We start from the raw sequence: 15276 nt of genomic DNA, 5'->3' as shown, positions 1-15276 counted from the left end.
TGGGAGCTGAGGGCTCTGAAACCCACTCTCTTTCCACTGCATGTGCTAGAAGCTCACATTGAGAATAATGCAAGTGATCTGGGCCCTCAGACACTAGAGGAAGGGAGCTCAGAGCATGCTTGAAGCATTATGCTCATGTATGTGTTTAAGTTAGCGTTGGGGATGATGCTAAATTAAGAGCTCAGAGTATCGGCCCTGCACCCATCCTTAACAGCACATTGACTTCCACAAGTTGAAGGGGTTCTTTACAATCTAATCAGGCCACACCAAGGATGGGGGCTCCCCTGAGAAGCTCAGGTGCTCCCACACTCAGCTTAAGATTTGGGCATCTGTTAACTAGGAAAGCCTGTGTCTAGAGATTATTAACCCCTTCCTTGCTATTTCTTTGGCCAGCTGACATTTCCCAGCCCCATCATTAATTTCCTTTCTGTCTAGACTAACTCTGTCTCTCACTCTCGTCTTGTTTCCTCTCTGAAAATTTCCCTGTGTTTTTCCAATCCAGTAAGTTTAGGACTGTGGACTCAGGAAAGCTCAAGGCTGATAGGGCCTCAGAGGACACTTCACTTACCCTCTTCTGCAAGCAGATGAATTCCTTAGAAATCATCCCTCACTGATGGCCCACTGGGGCTTGCATATTGCTAGTAAGGGGCAGCTTACTACCTTTTGTAGAGTATATGACTTAGGAACTTTGATTCTGGAACCAAACAGAGCTAGGTTTGAAATCGGCTCTGCCACTTACTGATTGGTTGTCCTTCTGCAGATTTTGCAGTTTCCCTGTCTCAATGCCTGCATCACTAAAATGGAGTTAATGCTAATATCTAAGTCAGAGGGTTGTTGACTTACCCTTGGGTTTAAACCACAGTTGACTTTTAAAGGCTCATATGGACAAGAGAGATTTTTAGGGATTTTTTTTTTCATTTCTAAAGAAGTCAAGATTTTTGGATATTTGAACTGTCAAATCAAGTAGACATCTACACAGACATTGCCACAGACACATGCTGCCCTGTGGACAGTTGATGTATGGAGCATGGGGTTGCTAGAGCTGCTGTAGCAAAGAAGAACAAACCAGGAGGTTTAGACAACAGAGATGTATTTCTCCTTGGCTTGTCGATGGCTTTTGTGTCCTTGTCTCCTCACATCATCTCCTATGTGTCTGCTTGTGTCCACATTTCCCTCTTTCCTAAGGACTGGATTAGGGCCACCCCCATCACGCAATTTTCATCTGATTACCTCTACAAAGACCCAATCTCCAAAGAAGCTCACGTGCAGAAGTACTTGGGGCTAGCATGCCAACACCTTTTTTTTTTTTTTTCCTGGTGCAGTGGGTAGGGAGGCACAATTCCATTCCACCTGTGGCACTGAGTAATAGACGAGGTACCAGGCTTGGCATCCACAGGCCTTGAAATGGGTCTGGATTCTATCAATGACTGGTCACCTGACTCTGGCTGAGTCTTTGGCCTGGAATTTTCAAAGCTGAGGCAAAAGCAGGCTGACTGGGAGGAACGCCGAGGTCCCTTCTAGCCCCAGAGTTCCAGGGTTCAATAGCCCATTTGTTTCCGCAGTGAACAGAGAGGTTCAGAGGGACATTTCTACATGTGGGGTTCAGTGAGTGGGGCATCTTGTGCTCCCAGTTGCCCTCAGGCCACACCATCTGGGCTGCAGGAAATGGACAGCACTTTGCACCGTTCTGGAAGAGTCCTTCCTTCCTTTTACGTTCTGTTTAAAACCCTTTTGCTTCGGGAATACAGTGCTATTTTCGCTACAGTGCTGTATTTTTAAGGCCTTAAAAGCTCCATAAAACAATGATTTGGGGTAAGGTAGCTGAGGAATTCAGTGACTCTAAGAGCTTATTTGCGGTATTTCATAAAAATAAACCAACTTTTACCTTTTATGGGAATAAACATTTTCAACTGAGAGAGTTTCAGTGTTTTTTCTTCCTCTACTCTAATTCTTAGAATAGTCTAGAAAAAAAAGTGTCCCCAGTGGAGTCCTTTGTGCATTTCTGCCTTTTGACATGCTCTTGAAGTCATTGCAAGATGGTTTTATTTTTGTTAAATGATAGAGTTTAAATGTTGATCCATTTCAGCAGAGCACTGAAGCCATCAGCATATAATTGCATTAATATTAATTCTCATTTCAATGAGAAAGGCACTTTGTAATCACTTGTTATTTAACCCTGACAGTAACCTTTCCAAGAAAGAGGGATGAGTTGATAGATCTGTACATGCTCTAGGATGAGCCACTGTGGTATCTCCCTGTTCAGGGTCACCAAGGGGAGGAGATGGTAAGCCTCTCTATTGCCCAGCACAGTGCTGGGGACACAATGCAATTTTCATAAAAGTAAAAGGAGATGAGTAGTTCTTGCTGGGCTTAGGAATCTGGACTTTCGTGCCATGCAGATAAAAGTTTAGAGTTGTTGATGTTTGTCAAATGTAACTAGGAGATTCTTGCAAACCAGATGTAGTCTGGGTCATCTCTCATTTCGACACACTCACTCATGTGGCCATGTGTTTGCGAAACCTTTCTCTTGGAGAAAGCAACTTCTCTTGGGATTCAGAGGAGGCCGTCTGCCAATGGAAGAAAACTTCCCCCACAGCTCTCTGAAGAGATCTAGGAGGAATGAGGTCCAAGGCCTCCCGGTTATTGCTACCTTGGCCAGGAAACTGCCGTTTTGTCACTTCTTGAAATAGGAACAACATGTCTGGCGAGCTCCCTCCCTCCCTCCTGAAGTGAAGACTATAGAAATCTGGGCACTGCAAAGAGCTTGCAGGAAAGAATAGTTTTCATCATCCAGAGTCTTGCAGACCTCCCTGGGCTGGTGGATGGAGAACTGTGGGCTACATCTGAACATCTTGCTTCATTCCTTTGTGGAGAAGTTGGCAGTAGTTTGCACCAGCTCGGGAGCAAGCAGCAGAGACCTGACACCTCTGATGTGAGAGCCCCCAGGGAGCCCAGCCCAAAATCTGTTATGGTTTGGATCTTAAAATGTTCCCCACAGCTCGTGCATTGAAGGGTTGGCCCCCAGATGGTGGCGCTATTGTGGGGAGATGGAAAGTTAGGAGACAGGGCCTCCTTGGAAAAATAGGTCACTGGGGGCATAGCTTTGAAAAGTATGTTTTGTCCTGGCCCCTTCCTCACTTTCTCTGCGCCTGGTCATGATGAGGTGAGCGTTGCTCTACCACTTGCTCTCCACCATGATGTTCTGCCTCACTACAGGCCCAGAAGCAGTGAGGCCAAGTAACCATGGGCTGATAGCTCTGGAACAATGAGTCCAAATAAACCTTTCCTCCTTTCAGTTTATTTTCTAAGGCATTTTTGTCACAGTGACAGAAAGCTGAGTAATGCAACATTCCTGAAGTCCAGGCCCCATGTGGCTGGCTCATTTCACTTCTCACGGCAGCTTAAAGAGTAATTAATGTATCATGGAAACTTCTGGAGAATGTTCTGACCAGAGCAAATGGACTTTAATGTACAATAAACACACACGATACTAATGTGAATTTTTAGATAGTAAAGCATTATAATCATGACAAGATTTAGGTTTTTTTGGTGTGTGTGTTTACTTTTATTTTATTTTTTTATATTTATTTTTAGTTATAGGTGGACACATATTTGTACATGGTTATGGGTATAGAACCCAGTGCCTCACACATGGTACGCAAGTGCTCTACCTCTGAGTCACAGCCCCAACCCGTGTGGTGTGTGTGTGTGTGTGTGTGTGTGTGTGTGTTTATAACAGCTAAATCCCACCTTGTAGCTTCGCTTACATTTCGTGTGCCTCTCAATGGATGGAAACCCGTTGTGCCCATGTAGAAGAAGCACATTGAGGGCCTGATAGAGGGTAAAATAATGCCTCACCTCGGGCGGGGCTTGGTTAGAAAGTGCTTCTTTACCTGGCCGGAGCTGCGCTGGTTCGTGGATGAGGTGCGGCAGGGCTCTCTGTGAGCGGTTGTGAATCAGGTAGTGTCTCCTCTCGCAGATCTTCCTGGACTGGGGTATGGATAGCTCTGTCATGTCCCCACAGATGTGGAGTTGGCTGTTCTTCCAGTGTTTTGCCTTTTGTGTCTTTTCCATTAGAGGCTGGGGCTCGGCCCCGGTTTCTATCTCTGCCTCTCCCCATCAGCCCACAAACCTCCCCATTAATTTTGCGGTCCTTACTTGTTCACTGAAAGATATATCTGTTCCTCAGAGCAACCAGCCTGTCTCCGGCTGTCAGTGGCTCTCCTCCTTTGCCTCTGTCCACCTCTGGCCTGGGTCTGTGGATGCAGAGTCCTTGAACAGGAGGCCCAAGGGAAGGGAAGGATGTTGGGGGCTTCTGCTCTAGCTCTTCCCAGGTTTGACCCTCACACAGAAACACATGGACTAGTCTCCAGAATCTTCCTGTTGGGGAACAAGTCCTCTGCTGCTTCAGGCCCTCTAGGCAAGGGTGCTTTTGACACCATCCTGTTGGGGTCAGTGGGGAAGGGCAAGAAGGGCCACTGTCCACTCTGCAGAGTTCTCTGGTCATCTGGAAGGCCAGAGCGAGGCACCAATGTGTGCCAAGACTAGTGCCAGCCCTTGAGCAACACGGCATGAAGCCCCAAGCTTCCTACTCTTGGAAACTCAGCTCCTTGAAAAACACAAGGTACCCAGAGGGAAAGCTGACTTATCTGAGACCTGGGATTAGCATCTGCACAGCAAGACATCCATATCTGTTTTGATGAATAATTAAATGAGAGAAGTGTTGAATGGCTACTAGGAAGGAACGTCCAGGAGAGAATGCCGTGAGACTTGGCAAAGTCATGGGAGAGCTTTTGGAGGTGACGTGGTAGCCCCAAAGGACCTGCAGTTATTGACCGGACCCAGAAGAACGAGAAAACCTTGTTGGGAGAGACCCCCAGGCCAGCAGGAACAGAGCAGCTCAGAAATGAGGCAGCATATTAAAAAACATTTCTTTAGGAAACATTTCTTTTAATGTTCACTTCTCACTTACTCTTCCAGCCCTTGTTTGCTACTGTCCCCCTCCCTACGCACACTCTCCGATTTCCCCTTTGATATTATGATTTTTTTTAAACAGACTAGGGAAGGGCTGCATTTTAAAGCCTATCTTGCCTGCCAAGTTGTGTTCCCAAGTTCTCTAAGCTCCACATGCAGCCAGAATAACTTTAGGATGAAGCTCATTAATAATGTGCATGGTAAATCACATCCTCTGTAGGAGGCCTGCAGAGGGGGGCTCTGCCCCTGTCATCAAGCTTTCAGAAATGGCAGCTCACAAATAGGACACCCTTCCCCACAGCCTGAAGGTGCCAGAGCTGTCCATGCAGGTGTCCTATGGGGAAATTTCTTTGGTGAAATTTTTCCACCTAAGGCGGGCCTCAAGTTTAGGAAGCAGGTCTCCTCAAGTACAGTTGCTTCCTGGGCGAGCATCTCTGTTGCATTTTCCTGGGTTTTCTCAGGTGGTGGAAGGGGATTTCCAACAGCATGCCACTTAGCATGAGTGTGCCCATTAGTTATAATTAAACAGGCCGCTGCAATGATTACAAATAAATTTAGCACCAAAGGACTGTGCAGATATTCAGAGCCATAATAGCAGGCTTCAGACAACAAATCAGACTTTCCAGCAGGCTCTGGAGGAGCTCAGGGGAGGGGTCAGTCTCCTTGGCAGATGACCACACAGTCTAAAGGGCGTCATTTCCCAGGAGTGGATGCGGCTTGATGGAGTTCATTTCAGGCAGCGTCTTGGAGGCCTGGGAGCTTGGGCGCATGCTTTTCTTACCATTTGTGAACCGTGTGTTTCTGCTTTGTTTCAGATGCACTAGCTTCATCCACTTCCGGCTTCCTCTAGGAAGGGAAGATGTCCAGTGTTTGAAGTGGTCTTTCCCTGGGATCACATCACCCTCAGTGCCTGGCTCCTGAAGATCTGGAGGAAGCTGAATGCGGGTTAGCACCTCACCCCTGAGCAGGAAGCCTGGTGCTCCACCAGACCCGGCCATCTTGGTGACACCAAGTCCCACCTTGTGAGCCTGTGACTGAGTGGCTTCTTTTGTAAAAGCCTGTGCCCTGGTGCCTTTGATATCCCCTGGACCCCAGTATTCAGTGCTGCATTAGACATTTTGAAACAGGGTCACAAAATCTGGAGGTGGGTGTTGGGGGGAAGGAATATTAAACCCAAGCAAAAAATAAACAGGGAGAGGAATGATGGGTGAAAGGCAGGTTCCCTGAGCGGAGTGTAGTAAATCAGGAGGAAAAATGATTATGGGTAAGAGTGAGAGTCTACACTGAATGTGACATGGGTGCCGGTCACTGTGCAAGTCCTTCACAGGAGGGCCGCAAAGTGTGATGGTCCAGAGCACAGACCTCGGGACCCCATTGCCTGGCTCTGAGCCATGGCTTTGCTGCTGACCCCCTGGGTTTCCTCAGGCAGGTGACTCAACATCTCCCTCGCCTTGGTTTTTCCATCTGTAAATGGGGCTAATTGTCTATGCCCCCCATAAGTCTGCCATGACAATTCAGGGAGGCAGTTTATGGGGAGAATACAGAATGGCATCTGTGTCTTAGGAAACTTAATTAGTTCTTTCATCTGTGTAATCACTTTCACCCTCACAGTGCTGCTATAGTCATGACCCTATGTATTAATATTTAAAGTCTTTGTAACACTTTTTTGTTTTAATTAAACAGTACACAGTAAGGGGCTGGGCTGGGGCTCAGTGGTAGAGCACTTGCCTAGCATGAGCAAGGCACTGGGTTCAATCTTCAGCATCACATAAATAAAATAACGATATTGTGTCCATCTAAAACTAAAATATGTGTGTGTGTGTGTGTGTGTGTACAGTAAAAAGAAGTACACAGAACACAAACATAGAAATAAAGAAGTTATCACAAAAGGAGCACCCAGGTCAAGAAACATGGAGAGGGTCGGGACCTTTGAGACACTTCTGGTGACTGCCTTCTGCTAGCCTTCAAACTATTATTTAGTTGGCCTGTGTTTGCTCATTATCCACGTGGGATAATGCAGTGTGTGTTTGGGTCTGTGCTGTGTTTTGAATATTTGTGTCCTTCCAAAAATCCATGTTGAAATGTAATCCCCAATGCAGCAGCAGCAGGAGGTAGGGCTTTAGCAGGTGAGTGTGCCATAAGGGGTCCGCCCTGATGATTGGGATTAGTGTCTTACAAAAGGGAAAGAGCTAGGCCTTTTGTCCTTCCACTGTGAGCCGCAATGTTCCATTTGAGGAGGCAGCAATAAGACTCCATCATCTTGGAGGCACAGAACAGCCTTTGCCAGACACCCAATCAGTTGGCACTTGGATCTTAGTCTTCTCAGCTTTCAGAACTGTAAGTAATAAATTTCTGGCCTTGTAAAAGATCCAGTCTCAGGTATTTTGTTATAGCAGCAACTAAATACAGTCTTAGGTGTACTAAGAATGTTCTAAACAGACTGAGATAGCCTGGCTTCTGTAATTCAGTATGATATTAGAAAGACCTCCGTTTTTATGTATAGCTGTAATTTATTCACTTTCATTGTTGCAGTATTCCATTGCATATATTTATAGCACCTTATTTATTCTACTGTCTCTGGACACTTTGGTTGTCCAGTTAGGGGTTATTAGGAATAGTAGTAGTATGAGCATTTTCGTACATATTTATTGAAATACATTTATCCTGATAATGTATTTAGAGTGTATTGCTATGTTATAAAACTTGGAGATATCTGATTTTAGTAGATAATGCCAAATAGGTTTTCTGGCTTTCATAGCAACTTACAGTTCTGTCATATGCAAATTTCAGTCAAGGAAACAACACCTAGTATTATCATTTAGCCATCCTGGGATCATGTAATGATAAGGTTTTGTGCTCTTAATTTCCATTTTCTTGATTGCTAATTAAATTAAGTAGATTTACATATTAACTATTCGGATAGTCCATTTGCAAGTGCCTGTTCAAATCTGTTATGTATTTTTATATTTTAAAAAATCTTTTTGCTGACGTGTGAATTTTTCTGAATATTCTGAATATAAGCCTTTTGTTAACATGTGCTGCAAATAACTTTTTCACCCTGAGTAAGTGAAGTTTAAACTTTAAATTTATCTTCAGTAGTAATATTTGTGGATTTATAAACTTGATGTTTAGTTTTTTTTTTCTAAAATAAGTATCTGTTTTAAACAAATGCTTGCCCCTGTCCCAACTATAATTATCTTGTATCACTGATGGTATGCTCTATCGTCTTTTGGGAAACACTCCTTGATCTCATTTAATTCTCACAAAGAACCTATTGGGGCCCAGTGCAGTGGCGCACACCTGTAATCCCAGCAGCTTGGGAGGCTGATGCAGGGGGATCACAAGTTCAAAGCCAGCTTCAGCCAACGTGAGGCTCTAAGCTTTGTCAGTGAGACCCTGTCTCTAAATAAAATACAAAGTAGGGCTGGGGATGTGACTTGGTGGTCAAGTGCCCCTGAGTTCAATCCCCATCTCCCCACCAACAAAAAATAACCTATTGGGGCCATCGTTACCTATGTTTTCTGGATTTAGCACTGGAGGCATTAGGAGATTTAGTGACTTGGCAAAGGACACAGAGCTGCCATGAGGACCCAGGTGTATCTTCTTGCAGAACTCAGGTGGTTCCATTACATCACTGGTCAGCGGCTTTTATCCCTCATTTGACACTGTGGATCCTTGAGAGGCCCTCTGCCTCCCCACTGAGGCTTTTATGTGAGGGTCCCTCAATGGGTGTTTTCAGGATGAATAGATTGGTAGATAGATGAATGGAAGGAGTGAGGGGTGGGTAACCGAGTGGATGGATGTGTGGATGAGGGGATGGATGTGTGGGATGGTGGGTGGCTTGGTAACTGGATGAATAAAGGGAGGGATGGAAGGTAGATACATATTCATGGATGGATGGATGCAGGTAGGGCTGAATGAGTGGACAAATGGTTGAAGGGTCCATATTTTCACTAGGACTCCCTGCCTGGGGAGGCCCCTGCTCTTAGACCAGGTCCTGGGTGTCTGTAAGCCTGCACATGACCTCACCGAAGCTACCAATCTGTTCACCCTGCAAACAACTAGAAGCATCTCCCCCAGGAGGACCCCATGAAGGATTGGAGGCAGGTGCTTATGAATGTCACCATTCCTGGCTGTAAATCTCTTCTACAGCTGTTAGTTGGACCTTTTGTAGAAGGAGGTAGCCACTGGCTCCTTTTCTCTGCTGAGTGCTGGTGACGTGGTATTCTGGACTCTTCCTGAGTGCTTGTGTAGGAAAGTGGTTGTTGTATTTAATAAATTGCATTGATTTATTGCCTTATTGATCTGCAGAAGCACTTTGTATTATCAGAGGTGATAGCCTGCTTAGGAAAACATGGAAGGTCTCTTCATTAGCATCCATTTTTCTATAAGGCTTTGGAGGGTGAAATACCCAGATGCAGTGTTCATTCTGGTGATATATTGAGCACCATCAGGGTGAACAATGGCTTTGGTATAAATCAGGAGGAAGGAGGAATTGAGACCATTTGCCATAGGCTTGCTGGGGTTTCTCTGATGAAATGAGCAGGCCACTTTTTCTTTCTTTCAGTGATGACAAACTCCTCTCTTGGTTTCCATAGGGAATAGCAGTGGATGGAAGTGGCTCTTTGGGGAGATGTACAGCTCCACAGCCACATCAGTCCAGACTGTTCTGGCACATGCCACTTAAGGCTTGCCATGTGACAGACAGCAGGTCACATAGCACTTTGTGCCCATGCTTCCTGACTGTGCCATGTTTTACTCTGACCCTCACTTGTGACATGCTCTCTTTTCTCTCTGCTTCCTGCCTCAGACCCAATTGGGTCTAGATGAGTCCTGAGTTTCAGGGAGAAGCTAGGGACCTAGGGTGACACTGGATTGTCACTTCTGCCTCCTACCTCTGTCCTCCTCCCTGTGTCCTGGCTTAGGCTTTTCTCTTCTTCTTGGATAAGACAGCTGGAGTCTGGCACCTACCTGTGTTTCCTCATGGAGGCTCCTGGGGCTCAGGAGCCCATCTCTGGGAGCTCTCTATCCTGACAACTGCACATCCTTCTGTTTTCCTCATGGATGTGTCTGTTGAGCACTCAAAGCTTCTTGGATCTGTTCCACAACTGGCAAGAAGGCAGAAAATACTCTGCTTTTGCATCTATAGAGACTTTGTCCTCACTCAGGAATACCCGAGGCTAGCACTTGTGGAGATCAGGGACCATTCTGAGTTGGAATCTAGTCCTGAGCTGTGTGACCTACAGCAGATTACTTAGCTTCTCTGAACTTCAGGTTATCCCTTTATTTGCATAATGGAATTAATAATGCCAAACTCCAAAGATTATTTGGAGCACTCAATGAGCCAATGTTTGCTAAGTGCTTAGCTGCATGTGACACATAATACCTGTTCAAACAATGGTAGCTATAGTTATTAGCAAAGTTTCTTTATGCATGCATTAGGCAGCCAGCCCTCAAAGCTTCTGCTTACAATGTCTTGTGCCCTCTGTAGGCTCTGGGGGTAAAACTGGAGGAAACTGACAAGCCCCTGCCTGCAAGGAGCTTAATGTTTAATGGACAAGGCTAGCGATGAAACTGACAATTCAAACAGGGTACAGGATGGCCTATGGGAGCACGTGGGAGGGGCGTCTAGTCCAGTCATAGGTCCCTCCCCAGACTGGAAGGAGGCTCTGGAACTCCTCTGGGATAGAGAGCAAAGGCAGTGCTGAAGCCCTCTGTTACAGATGAATGGTCATTCCTGCAATTTCTTCCACCCGCACCATGACATAGCATCCACTTTGTACTCCCAGTTTAAAAACTGCTTATGATTGAGCCGGATTTCTCTTGGCAATTGTGTGGATGCTTGCCCAGCATCTTTCTTCTCTATTAGAGTGTGCGCCCCCTACAGGTAGGGTCCAGGACTGCCGGCGATTTCCATAGCAATCCGCACAGGAAATGGACACTTCTGCATGTTCAACAACGTTGATAATTCGCAGAAAGCAGAAAACGCTTAGATTTGACACACTTGCTATTGAGTGGGGGGCTCTGGGCCTTCCCGCCTTCCAGGGTGGGGGCTTGCACCGCGATCATCCCAGCAGAGCAGCAGCTCTCTCAGGGCTGGTTGTGGCCCTGGCTCTGGTTGCCAGTTCCCGGGGCCAACTGCACTCTCTATCTGGTAATCAATGCTGTCCTTATCTTCCGAGGAAATGCTGCCCGCTGATATCACACACTGAATCGATTAAAAGCAGAACTTTGAACTCATCTGTTTGGAGAGGTCTCGGTGGAGTGAGTCACTCAGTCCTCCCTTAATATTGTCGTGATGGCTGCGGAAATCCCAGCTGCAGTTCTGAAGCAGCTCTGCTCTGCGGCAGGGCCACAAGGACTGGAATTTGCACAGATTAGCTTAGGCGGGAGCCATTTAATGTATTTACCTACAGTGAGGTCACCTTCTTCAACTGAGCCCCTTCGACTTTTGTTTTTAGCACAGTTCAGTCAGAGTAAGCTCCAGATTTACATTGCTGTCCTGGTTTCTGTCTTAATTTTCCTTTGTTGATCCAGTGTTTGCCATTTCCCATCATCGCACTTTCCTGGCCGAGAGGATCCCCAGGTGTTTGAATCCATTTCTGTCTTCCCAGCCCTCCCAGGTGTGCATGCACATCTCTTAGTTCAGGAATGAGGCTAGAAAAAGGAGGTGTTCCAGAGGTGTGTGATCAAGATCTGCTCTGTACTGTGGACATTTGGGGAGTCACGAGTCCTGGAAGGAGAAACACATGAACCAAAGCAGCCAGGGGAGACCCCATGGAGGAATGGAGCTGGAGCTGGGTATTGCAGGATACAGGTAGGATTTGAACAGGCAAGGGAAGACGTTGGGGTGCTTTGTGGCCTGATAAAGTACAGTGGTAAAGTGAGCATGGGTGCCAAAGGAAAGGGAGTCAGGGACTGCAGGGCGCAGGTGCTGCAGACTGGCTAACGAGTGGACGGAGCCTATCAGGTCTAACAGTCAATTTTTGCATCATCCTGGCTAGGCTGTGATGTCCAGGTTTTGTTCAAACACCAGTCTAGATATGGCTGTGAAGGTATTATTTAGTGTGCATTTAAATCCTAGACTTTGAGTACAGCAGATTGCCCTCCATCATGTGGGTGGGTCAATCTGTTAGGGTCCTAAAGAGCAAAGACAGAGTTTTCTGGAAGAAGAAGAGGGAGTTTCCTCAAGACCACATCCTGGGGGCCTGCCTGAGTTTCCAGTCTATCACACTGTGGAGTTCAGAATCAAGGCTACAGCATCAACTCTTACCTAAGCGATCAGCTTGCCATCTGGCCCTACAGACTTTGGGCTGCCTTCTCCACTGAGTGAAGGAAGGGCTTTCCTGAGTGATCCTGATCCCCCAAGGCAGCTCTGAGAGCCCTCTGAAAAGTCCTTGTACCTTTGCAGGTGTTCGTAGACCACACATTGAATCAAATTCTGCAGTCTGGTTCAATGCCCACATGACTCTCTTCCCAGAAGAGCTAATTCATGCAAAGGGACTCCTCTGGCTCTTCAAGTAAGACCTCCTTTGCAGACCTGTGGTCAGTGTTGGGCAGAGCCTGGCTCACCTCAGTTTTTCCATGTCTTGAGTGGAATCATTTGTCGTTACAGGAAGTCCCTTTAATGGCACAGTTTCTGGTTAAAACCAAAGCTCTCGTATTCTCTTAAGCAGTGAAAATACTGCTTTTGAGTAAGCAAGTCTTGGATTTTTCTGAGCCAGTTGGGTGAGAAGCAACATTCTGGAAAGCCACCATGCAAGCCAGTCCCTTCAGAAGTATGCCTCAACTGTCAGGTACAGGAAGAAATATCTTTAGTAAGAGCAGGTCATGGAATGAGACTTCCTCACCACAGCATGGATGGGCAGAGGGGGGTTTCCACAAGGGCAATTCTTAAGAATCTCTGTAAAAATGCATGACTCCATCTGTCTTCTCTCTCATCTTTGGCTTCAAATGAGCTGAGCCATTTAAAAATTCCCCAACAAGGGACCCCAGGCACCAGAAGAAGTGATGAACAGATTTTCAATTTGGCCCTGATTTGCATGAATTATTTTTTTTTCCTGGCAGTTCAAATCATTGTCTGAAACTAGAGGTTGGAGATGGATGGGTAGCGAATTTTCCCTTGAAGCACAGATTCTTGATTGGTCTGGAGCTCTTGGGTGTCATGCTCTAACCTCAGCTTCTCCAGAGAGAGAGAGGAGATGACAAAGTGGGAGGCTGGGGCAAAATGGAGTCTCATAGCAGCCCCTGGGGAGCCCTGGGCTTTGCATCCCCCACTGGGGAGTCAGATCCCGGTCTTCCTCCACAGCTCAGCCCAGAACTTTCCAAGGGTGTCCTCCAAGGGGCACCCTCCTCTGGGGTGCTGACTGGTTTCTTCCTGGGGATGCCAGAGGCTAGGTCTCTAGAGGCTCTCTGTATATGATAATGTGGTGTCTTTGGTGGTGGGGCAATAGTGATTGGGAGGAAATAATAATAATAATAATAATAATAATAATAATAATTATTATTATTATTATTATTAACATTTATTGAGAGCTTATTCCATTCTAAACACTGGCCTAAGCCTTACACACATTTAATCATTTGATTGCCACAGCAAGCCTGTGAGGTGGGTGCTTTAGTTACTCCCATTTTCAGATGGGGAGAAGTTAAGAAAATTGCCTAGTCACCTGACTGCAGCCAGCTCTGAACCCAAGTGCTCTAGTTTAGGGCTGGTGTTCCTAAATTCTTCCCATACTAATCTTCACCCTAATCTGCCTCTTGCTCTTGGCACCACATCCCTTTCTGCTGCCTAATGGGTGGACAGGGGCCATGGGTAGTCCTGTCTGCTCTAGTCTAAACGTGTCCAGGACCTCCCTGGAGGCTGCTGCAGCCTGTGTCAGAACCTTCCAATTCAGAAAGGGATTCCCTATAGCCTGCTTCTGTATCCTCCTTCTGACCTCTGACTCCACTGTGCTTCCCTCCAGCCTGTCTCCTCATACAATTCAATGCCTGCCTCCTGCTGCCCACCCCTCAGCTCTCCTCCAACCCTCTCTCAGAGGCTTTGGGTTGAGTACCCCCAAAGCAGTGCTCTTTGGGAAAGAGTTCACTCTGATCTGGTGAACTGAAGATCTCCCAAGTAGAAATAGCAGCATACGCCTCAAATTCAGAGAGAAAAACAGGACAAGTCGCACAGGCAGGCTCTCTGCCCCGCAGGAAGACAGGATGCATGTGCAGGCTGTAGCCTCTTCCCGACTCTTCCCTGCACCTCCAGGAGGTAAAGCCCACCCCTAGAGCCTGGGCCCTGCTTGAATTCCTTTCTACAGGGCACAGGAGGGAAAGGACAGTGACTCCAGCAGAAGCAGCTGTGGTTGTGGAGATGAGGGTGGTACCCGTGAGGCGCGGCTACCGGGAGCCAGGGAACTGCCCTGGATCCCAGAGTGAAGCATCCACCTGGCACTGTCATGTGCAACACCCCCTCCCCAGTCCTCTGGCGCCAGGCAGCCAGGCATCCCGTGCTCCTGGGCTTCAACACCCGCTGCCACCTCCTTCCAGATGTATCCTGCTCTGTGTGTGCTGTGATGTGAGAAATGGAATGGCTGAGAGTCTATAATCACAGTGGTCCTGGCCAGAGAGATGAAGTTATGAAAACGATAAGACGAGTTACTAATGGGAGCTCAGCCCAGGGCCTGCGGGCAGTCTATGGGGAGGCCTCTGGGATAGCAGCAAGCAGAAAAGGGTCGGCTGCTGACCAGAGGAGCAGCTCCTGACAGGCTCGCCAGCTGTGTGCCTCACAGCTGTGATCGTCTAAGTGGGGCAGCTGAGGCCACAGACGGGAAAAGTGGCTCATCCCAGATCTCAGGGCACCTGACACTGGTCCAGAGATCCTCCTATGTCAGCTTAGGCCTCCCCCAGGGCTTCAGCGTGAAGAATCTCCCCACCCGGGTGCCGTTGATGATAGCAGTCACTCATTATTCATGCATGCAGTTGTTACGAATTAGTTGTAAAATGCCCATCATGGCTCAGGAATGGTCCTGGACACAGGGTGCAAGCAAAAATTTTTCCTCTCGAGCAGCTTTTCTTGGGGAAGGGGGACTGGAAGACATAAACCAAACATACACCAAGCAAATGGATACTGTCCGAGGGCACAATGAGCAAAGACAGTTCGGTACAGTGTCCCCTTGGTGACAGCGGACCTCAGGTTAGAGACCATCCAGAGCCCTTGAAGGATAATGACAAGGTTCAAGGTCCTGTCCCTTGGCCAGAGCCCTTTTAAGCCTCTCTAGCCTGTTAAGTCGCAGGAAGTAGAGCTCAGAGCTGGAG

Source organism: Marmota monax, unplaced genomic scaffold, assembly GCF_021218885.2.
Source record: "Marmota monax isolate L192 unplaced genomic scaffold, Marmota_monax_Labrador192_F-V1.1 WCK01_AAM20220418_F8-fsc00010, whole genome shotgun sequence".
NCBI classification, from domain to species: Eukaryota; Metazoa; Chordata; class Mammalia; order Rodentia; family Sciuridae; genus Marmota; species Marmota monax.
The sequence above is the reverse complement of the archived record's forward strand: the minus strand, read 5'-3'. Positions refer to the sequence as shown.